Source organism: Hippichthys cyanospilos, chromosome 11 (genome assembly GCF_059441005.1).
Source record: "Hippichthys cyanospilos isolate Australia breed blue-spotted pipefish chromosome 11, RoL_Hcya_1.0, whole genome shotgun sequence".
NCBI lineage: Eukaryota > Metazoa > Chordata > Actinopteri > Syngnathiformes > Syngnathidae > Hippichthys > Hippichthys cyanospilos.
In genome coordinates, this window is record NC_142379.1 from 18,929,729 (window position 1) to 18,936,540 (window position 6,812).

General features: G+C 36.7%; 1 long non-coding RNA gene across 1 annotated transcript; it reads left to right on the forward strand.

Moving 5' to 3' along the window:
* Positions 1-3,276: 3,276 nt before the first annotated feature.
* On the forward strand, positions 3,277-6,812 carry LOC148416258 (uncharacterized). Its single transcript, XR_015867284.1, has 3 exons — positions 3,277-3,412; positions 5,077-5,164; positions 6,057-6,812. It is a non-coding gene; the product is annotated as an uncharacterized LOC148416258 (long non-coding RNA).

The window sequence follows — 6,812 nt, forward strand, 5'->3', positions numbered from 1 at the left end:
TTACATAAAAGTATAAGAAAATGGGTCTGTCGAAAATGCTCAAGACCCAAAACAGGAACTATATTGATTAAACGAGGATTTTTGGTTACCCTTGTATTTTTGCTCTTTGATTTTTATTTATTTATTTATTTTTTTACACAAACAAGCTCATTCTGGTACTTATGAACGATTTTTGAATGGCAGCTCATTGTTTTTAAAGACTACCAGGTTTTCTCGTGTTCTCAAGATTCTTGAGTCTTCTGTCTTCTTGAGTCAAGAAGACACACAAAGCACAAGTGTACGGCGATATTGTCACATTTGGGTTAGCACAAAAGGTAAAATATTACCAATCGTATTTGCTGCTACATTCATTACCTGTTTAAAACCAAACATATCAATTACTGCTTGAAAGGCTGCAATAAGTGGTTCCGACGGGGAGTTCATGAGGATATTAAAGTCACCCATAATTAAATTATTACCTGTGTAAGTTACCAAATCATTCAGTAGTTGAGGATCAAGGGGACTGTAAATAACTACAAGATAAAATGGCACTGACAGGGTGGATTGCATGGCGAGGTCTTTGAATGTATTAAAGGTGTGATTGGAGCGAGGCCTCATTTTCAGAGCAGATTCTGAACTACAGGAAACACCAGCACTCCCCTTACGAGGATGTGCAACATTTGAACTCACAAAGTTTACATGTGTAGGGCTAGAGGGAAAAGGCATAAGGAGGTGCCAGTACGCAGAGAGGTGGCCAGAGAGTATGAGCGATGAAGGGAAGCCGGAACACAAGCGAGGGAACAAAGAGGACACGTGACATCTGATCTGTTTCAACCCGAGAACTGTGAAGTAGTTAATTTATGTATCAATAAAACTATGAACAGAACTAGTTATTATTTTGATACATTGACTTTAAAGTGTACATTTGGAGGTCCCGACTTGAGGTCTTGATGAGTAAAGGGACCATTATTGTGAAGTTTTATAAAAAGCTGGTGTGTCAATTTTTGTATCTCCTGCATTTGCCAAAACAGTTCACCCAAGTCATGCTAATTATGTTTAAAGGACATGACCATTTTGGGAACCAATGTGATGTCAAGTCGTTGAGGACCACTCCTTGCTCCACCAAGTGAATGAAAGTGATGAAAGTCACGAGGGAATAGGCCAACTTGGATATCTGTTTTGGCCAGAAAAGGCTTTCAATTCAGAATCCGGGAATGACAATGTGAAGACTGATTTGTCATTTGAAGAAAATGCTGTCTTGCATTGGAGAGCCACGGTATGGTGGAGATCGAGGACGCTGCTTTAATCAAATGCCGAAGATTGATATTGAGTGCTTTTGTTGCCATCAACACCAACTTAAAGTTGATAAAATCAAAGAAAACGGACTAAAACGCTTTACTTTGAAGGCTGATTCACCTGCATGTGTCTCCCACAAATATCACTGGCTTGATCAGTGTGTGTATGCTGCCCAGATCAGCTGTCTGACCGGCAAATTTTTTGACAGCACAGAAGACTGTTTTTTTTTTTTTTCTTGTTGAAATGTTATTTACATATTGCCCTGCTACTTTGCTGTTTAAAGCTGGATATTCTCAGCTGTAATGCATTTCCAGCCATAATTGTCTGAATAGTTCTATCAGTCCGATTTGCCAGAGCACACCCTTTTTTTTCTCTCCAAAACCTTACTGTGGTGATAATCATGCTATCTAATTTTTGTTAGCAGGTCAAGCAGTCTTTTCTCGTCACACTACCCGTTATGCTATTATTTATGTATTAATTAGGTTGATAATATACATTCTTACCTGCAAACAGTGGGGTGGAATGGTCAAAGTCAAAAGTCAACCAAAAAAAAAAAAACTGTCCATCAAAAAAAACAAAACTTTCTTTTTTTTTTTTTAACCTTAAAGCTTATTAAAACTATTAAGTACTTAGGTTTTTTTTTTTTTTTTTTTTTTTTTTTTTTACATTGAAGCTATTGTTGTGAAGAAGAAATTCCATGAGGAATTTCAAAATAAAAGTTTACCAAGGCCATGTGTATCATACACTATTTGTTAAAATGCAGTTTATTTTGAAGCATTGACTGGTCTTCTTCCAATGTTTGGCTGATATCTGGGTGTTCTACAATAATGGTGTGGATGACAGGCAGCACATTCTCCAGCACATTCTGTATTCATTGCATTTCTAGCCCAAAAAGCTAAAAATATCAAAGCAAAATAAAACAAACAACAGATTTCCTCCCATCCCAATGAGATACTGGCCACTAAATGCCTAAATCCTGCCTGGGTCATTTTACTCTCTGTAATTTTTGATCAAGAGTCTGATTCTGATTCTCTGCAACTACCGTTCTGCGATGAATTTGTGTTTTGAATAGGTTTAACCACACAAGAAATGTTTTTTTTTTTTTTTTTGGTTGTTTTTTTTTTTTTTGCTTGTTTGTCCTCTTGCAATGCATGTTTATAGCATTCATAGACTGGAATCCTGTGTAAGATGGTGCTGCCTGCTACAGCTAATAGCATCCAGACTTGGCTACCAAAGACATTGCCTATCTACATGACGACTCGGCCTCCAGGAGAAAATATGACTGTTGCCATGGTGTCTCCGATAGAAAGTTTCTTTAGGCTCTAATAAGCTTGTGTTAATAAAGTCAGCGTAACCAAATTAAATTGAATGCCATTTTTCCCGATGAACCACATATGTTTTTCCATCCAAGCTCCGGAAGTACATTTTTACAAATGTATTTAGGAACTGAACTTCCCCAACACTTCATACAATACATATTTGATGATTAAAACAAAGCATGTCTAACAAATTAAAATATTCTGCTATTGCTTTGACTCAATGAGGATCACTGAATGTGCCATCAGAAGCTTTCAGGTACAGGCTGTATTAAGCCTACCTTCAAATTTGCATTTAATATACATGTTAAGATAGTAATGCATTATTTACTACTTATTACTGTCATTTCAAAGTAATTAGTTACATTACAATATCACTGTATTTGAAATTTAATACATTACACTATTGCACTACTTTTATATTACATTTGCCACCATAACTGGAATTATGGATTTGCCATTCTAAATGTAGCTAAACACATTCAGTGAACACATAAACACATTCAGTGAAAGATTGGCTTAAGCCTAAAACCAGTACAAATCATTTATTATGTATTGGATTGTAAACCTTTAAAGACAAGTCACAAAATCTTTTTTTTTGTATTTTAATCCCTTTATTACTTAGCATCAAAGCATAGTGATGCATTGTTTATGCTGTGGGCAAAACAGTCAGTGCATTTCACAATTTCAATGTTAATATTCAAATTCAAGTTCAGTCGGCTAAGTTAGGGACAGATGTTTCATAAATAGACGGTTTTGGTGGGACTAACGTTAGCAGCTACACTACATTATTGCTAAGGTTTTTTAACGTCCTGTTTAATGTGAGTTTTTTATGCTTCATCTTGATATACATCGATCAGAACTATTTATATATTGTTATTATTATTAACAATTGTACAGTGGAGATTACCATTGCCTTACCTTGTCATTAGTGCTAGATGCAACAGGAATCTTGCTGACAAGGTTTCCAAATGTATCCACTGTGGGAAGCGGCAGCATATCTCCTAAACTCTTGATGTTGAAGTGGCACCCCTCAGCAAGAGAGACTTTTTGCAACTTTTTGCAAACTTCACATTACTATGGCACCGCTCTAAATGGTTTGTCATTTTTGTCCTAGTTCACAAAGTGGACAGCTTTTTAGGTGCCGCGCACCAAGTACACCTAATGATTATATTCTCCTTGTCTTTATCTCTGACGAACTGAAAGAAATGGGTGTATGTCCATCTTGTGTACGTATTATTTTCAATCTGCCGTCTGCTGCTGCCGCATTTCATCTCTGCTGTAGTAGAGTATATATTAACAACAGCAAGTGAACTTATTGCCCTGGACTTTTCTCCACTCATCTCACTGTGTTTTGGGAGAATTTGGGAGGTAACCACCACTTTCAGGCTAAAAATGCATAGTAATGCATTGAATTACTGTAATTTTGAATGAGTAAACTATTACTATTTTTTGTGTGTAATACTGTATATTGCACTACTGCATTACAGCAAAACATAATGCATTACAGTAATTACATTAGTTTTTTAATGCATTACTCCCAACACTGAGGATTGTGTGTCAAAGAGTTAATTACTCAAAGTGGAGAGCATTTGTGCTATCAAAGGTATATCTCTTAAAAGGACGGTGTGTAAGTTTTAGACCATTTTTCATTAAAAAAGAAATAAATTAAATGATTGTAAATTTCAAAAACTTGAATGAAATGAATGTGGTCTTAATGACCAACAGTATGTTTTAAATATAATCATAGGTCTAGTCATCATTAAATTATATTACATGGGGTGGCACTTCTCCAGAAGTGGCCATGCTTGTTATAGCTACCAACATTGGTAAATGCAGCACCTGTTGTCCGTAATGAGAAACGGTCTAAATCTTACACACACTATCCCTGTAAATGTGACGCAGCATAGTGTGAGTACCTACTGTAACTTGCAATCATTATGGATTTGAATTGGTACTCAACTTTTTTTGTGTAGGCGAGAGTCTGCTAATGGTGTCTACATGTTGCAATAATAATGTTGACAATGCATTAATGTTGAAAGCTTAAATTTGAGGCAAAAACTCTGAGTGATACCATCTTCAGGTTAAATACAAGGATAAACGACAAGAAGAGACTATTTATGTCATTTGGTAATTCTGACAGTTGCTCTGTTGCTCTTTGGGGTTAAGAATATGTATAATTCCTGCAACACATAAAAAAGATGGGACGGGGCGAAAAAAATACTGGGAAAGTTGAGCTTGAAAAAGTAAAACACCTATTTGGAACAGTCCACAGCTGAACAGTTTACATGGAAGCAGGTAAGAGTAATGAGTAGATACTGTAGAAAAAGTGCTTCAGTTTGAGGTCATAAACTGATGGACTTCTTTATTTAGGATTTTCTGACAGAGAGCTGAATTCATGGTTTCATTAATCACACTAAGTCATCGTGGTCCTGAAGTAGCAGAGGCACCCAAGAATATCATGTTTTCCATTTCTGGTCAACAGTGGTTTTCAACTTGCTATGCTGCCGTCTGTGCCATTTTTGCCAAGTCTCTTCCTTATTGCTGAGACAGGAACAAAGACCTTAACTGAGGTGAGGCAGATTTTTAAGATTGTGTCTTGTGTTCCTCTATGGCCTGCTGGATTAGTAGTTGCTCTTTAAATTCTTTGGATCACAAAATTACATTTGAGCATTTTAGGATTTTGTGTCAATTTATTTTGGAGGAGGCGCTTTGGGACTGATTCTTTGAGAAAGGTCTTAAAGTGATGACACCATTGTCGTCAGTGAAATTGATCTCTGCTTTAAAAAAATCAACACACTTAATTTATGTTTTAAACTCTTTGCACATAGGGAGGATTAAATAGCTACTCGACTTTATTGTGGTCCTAACATTACCTCATCATTTAACAAAAACTGAATATTGTGTTTACTTTTGTTGTCTAATATCAAAGTTTTTTTTGTGTCTTTGGTGTATACGTGGCTCAATATAAGGGCCAGCATGGCTTGGTGGTATAGTGGTCATCTCCCAGGTGAGAGGCTGTGGGTTCGATCCCCTGGCCATCAAGACCATGTCGAAGTGTCCTTAACAAGACACTGAACCCCCAATTGCTCCTGATGCTGCGTCATCAGTAGGTAAATGACTAGACAGAGCAAAGCACTTTGAGTACCAAAGGGAGAAAAGCGCCATATAAGTGAAAATCCAAGTCCATAAACATGTAATTAAAATAAAAATGAATAAATATTTCTCTGTAAAGAGGGTAGGTTAAACAAACAAACAGTCAAACAACAACAAACAAATGTGTAAATGACCAGGGAATGCAATAAAAAAATAAAGGAGCATGATTGGATAAAGCTGGAAAAAGTAGAACTGCACAATGCAGAAGACTAGAATAGCCCTCCATATCCACGAGCAGGTCATGTCTTTCACTCTCTGTCTTTTACATCACTTGGCCTGTCAACCCCACTGACCTGAACAATCCATCAGGTGCTGCTACTCCTGCTCTAAGGGATGAGATAAAGATAAGGTTGTAAGGTGAAGGAGACAAAGAAAAAAAACGATGGTGGGACTCCAGTCAGAGAGAGATGGCACAACTGTCATGTTACCTCAGACCAGCACCAGAACAATGGAACTGACTAAGATGGTGACACTGGACCTCATTCACCATACACTATGTATCATTACAGCAAACGTATTTGTACTAATAGGTACGAATTGATTAAAAAACATCACCATTGCTGCAGTGTTAATTTGTTAATAACTTCACCATTCATTCTTTTGATGAAAAATGAGGCATCTATACAAACCATTTATCTGTTCTATGTGGCTAACTACCCAACAATTAATTGAGGTACTTTGTCACTGAGATTGAAGACAACTGTTTAAGGACATAAAGTGAGCCAATTAGGATACGATGACAAGCGTTGAAACAAAGAAATCACTTAATTGCCAACAGGCTTAGTTATTATATAATTTATGTTTTGCTTCTCAAGCTCCATGCACCCCAATTTAGTTCTCTGATGTTTAAGTGTTTGCTGATTAAATTCTGACGCAATATGTGTGAATGCTGTGTGACGTGTTTTATTAATGTGAAAATAATTCGATGTAATGATCTGTGAAAATGTTGATACATCACGCTGGCTTTGCCTCGAGACTCTTGAACTTATCACCCATGCTTGCTTGCATGGGGAGGGAAGGTCAGTCAAACTCTAGATGAGGTTCTTCTCAATAACCAACCCAATG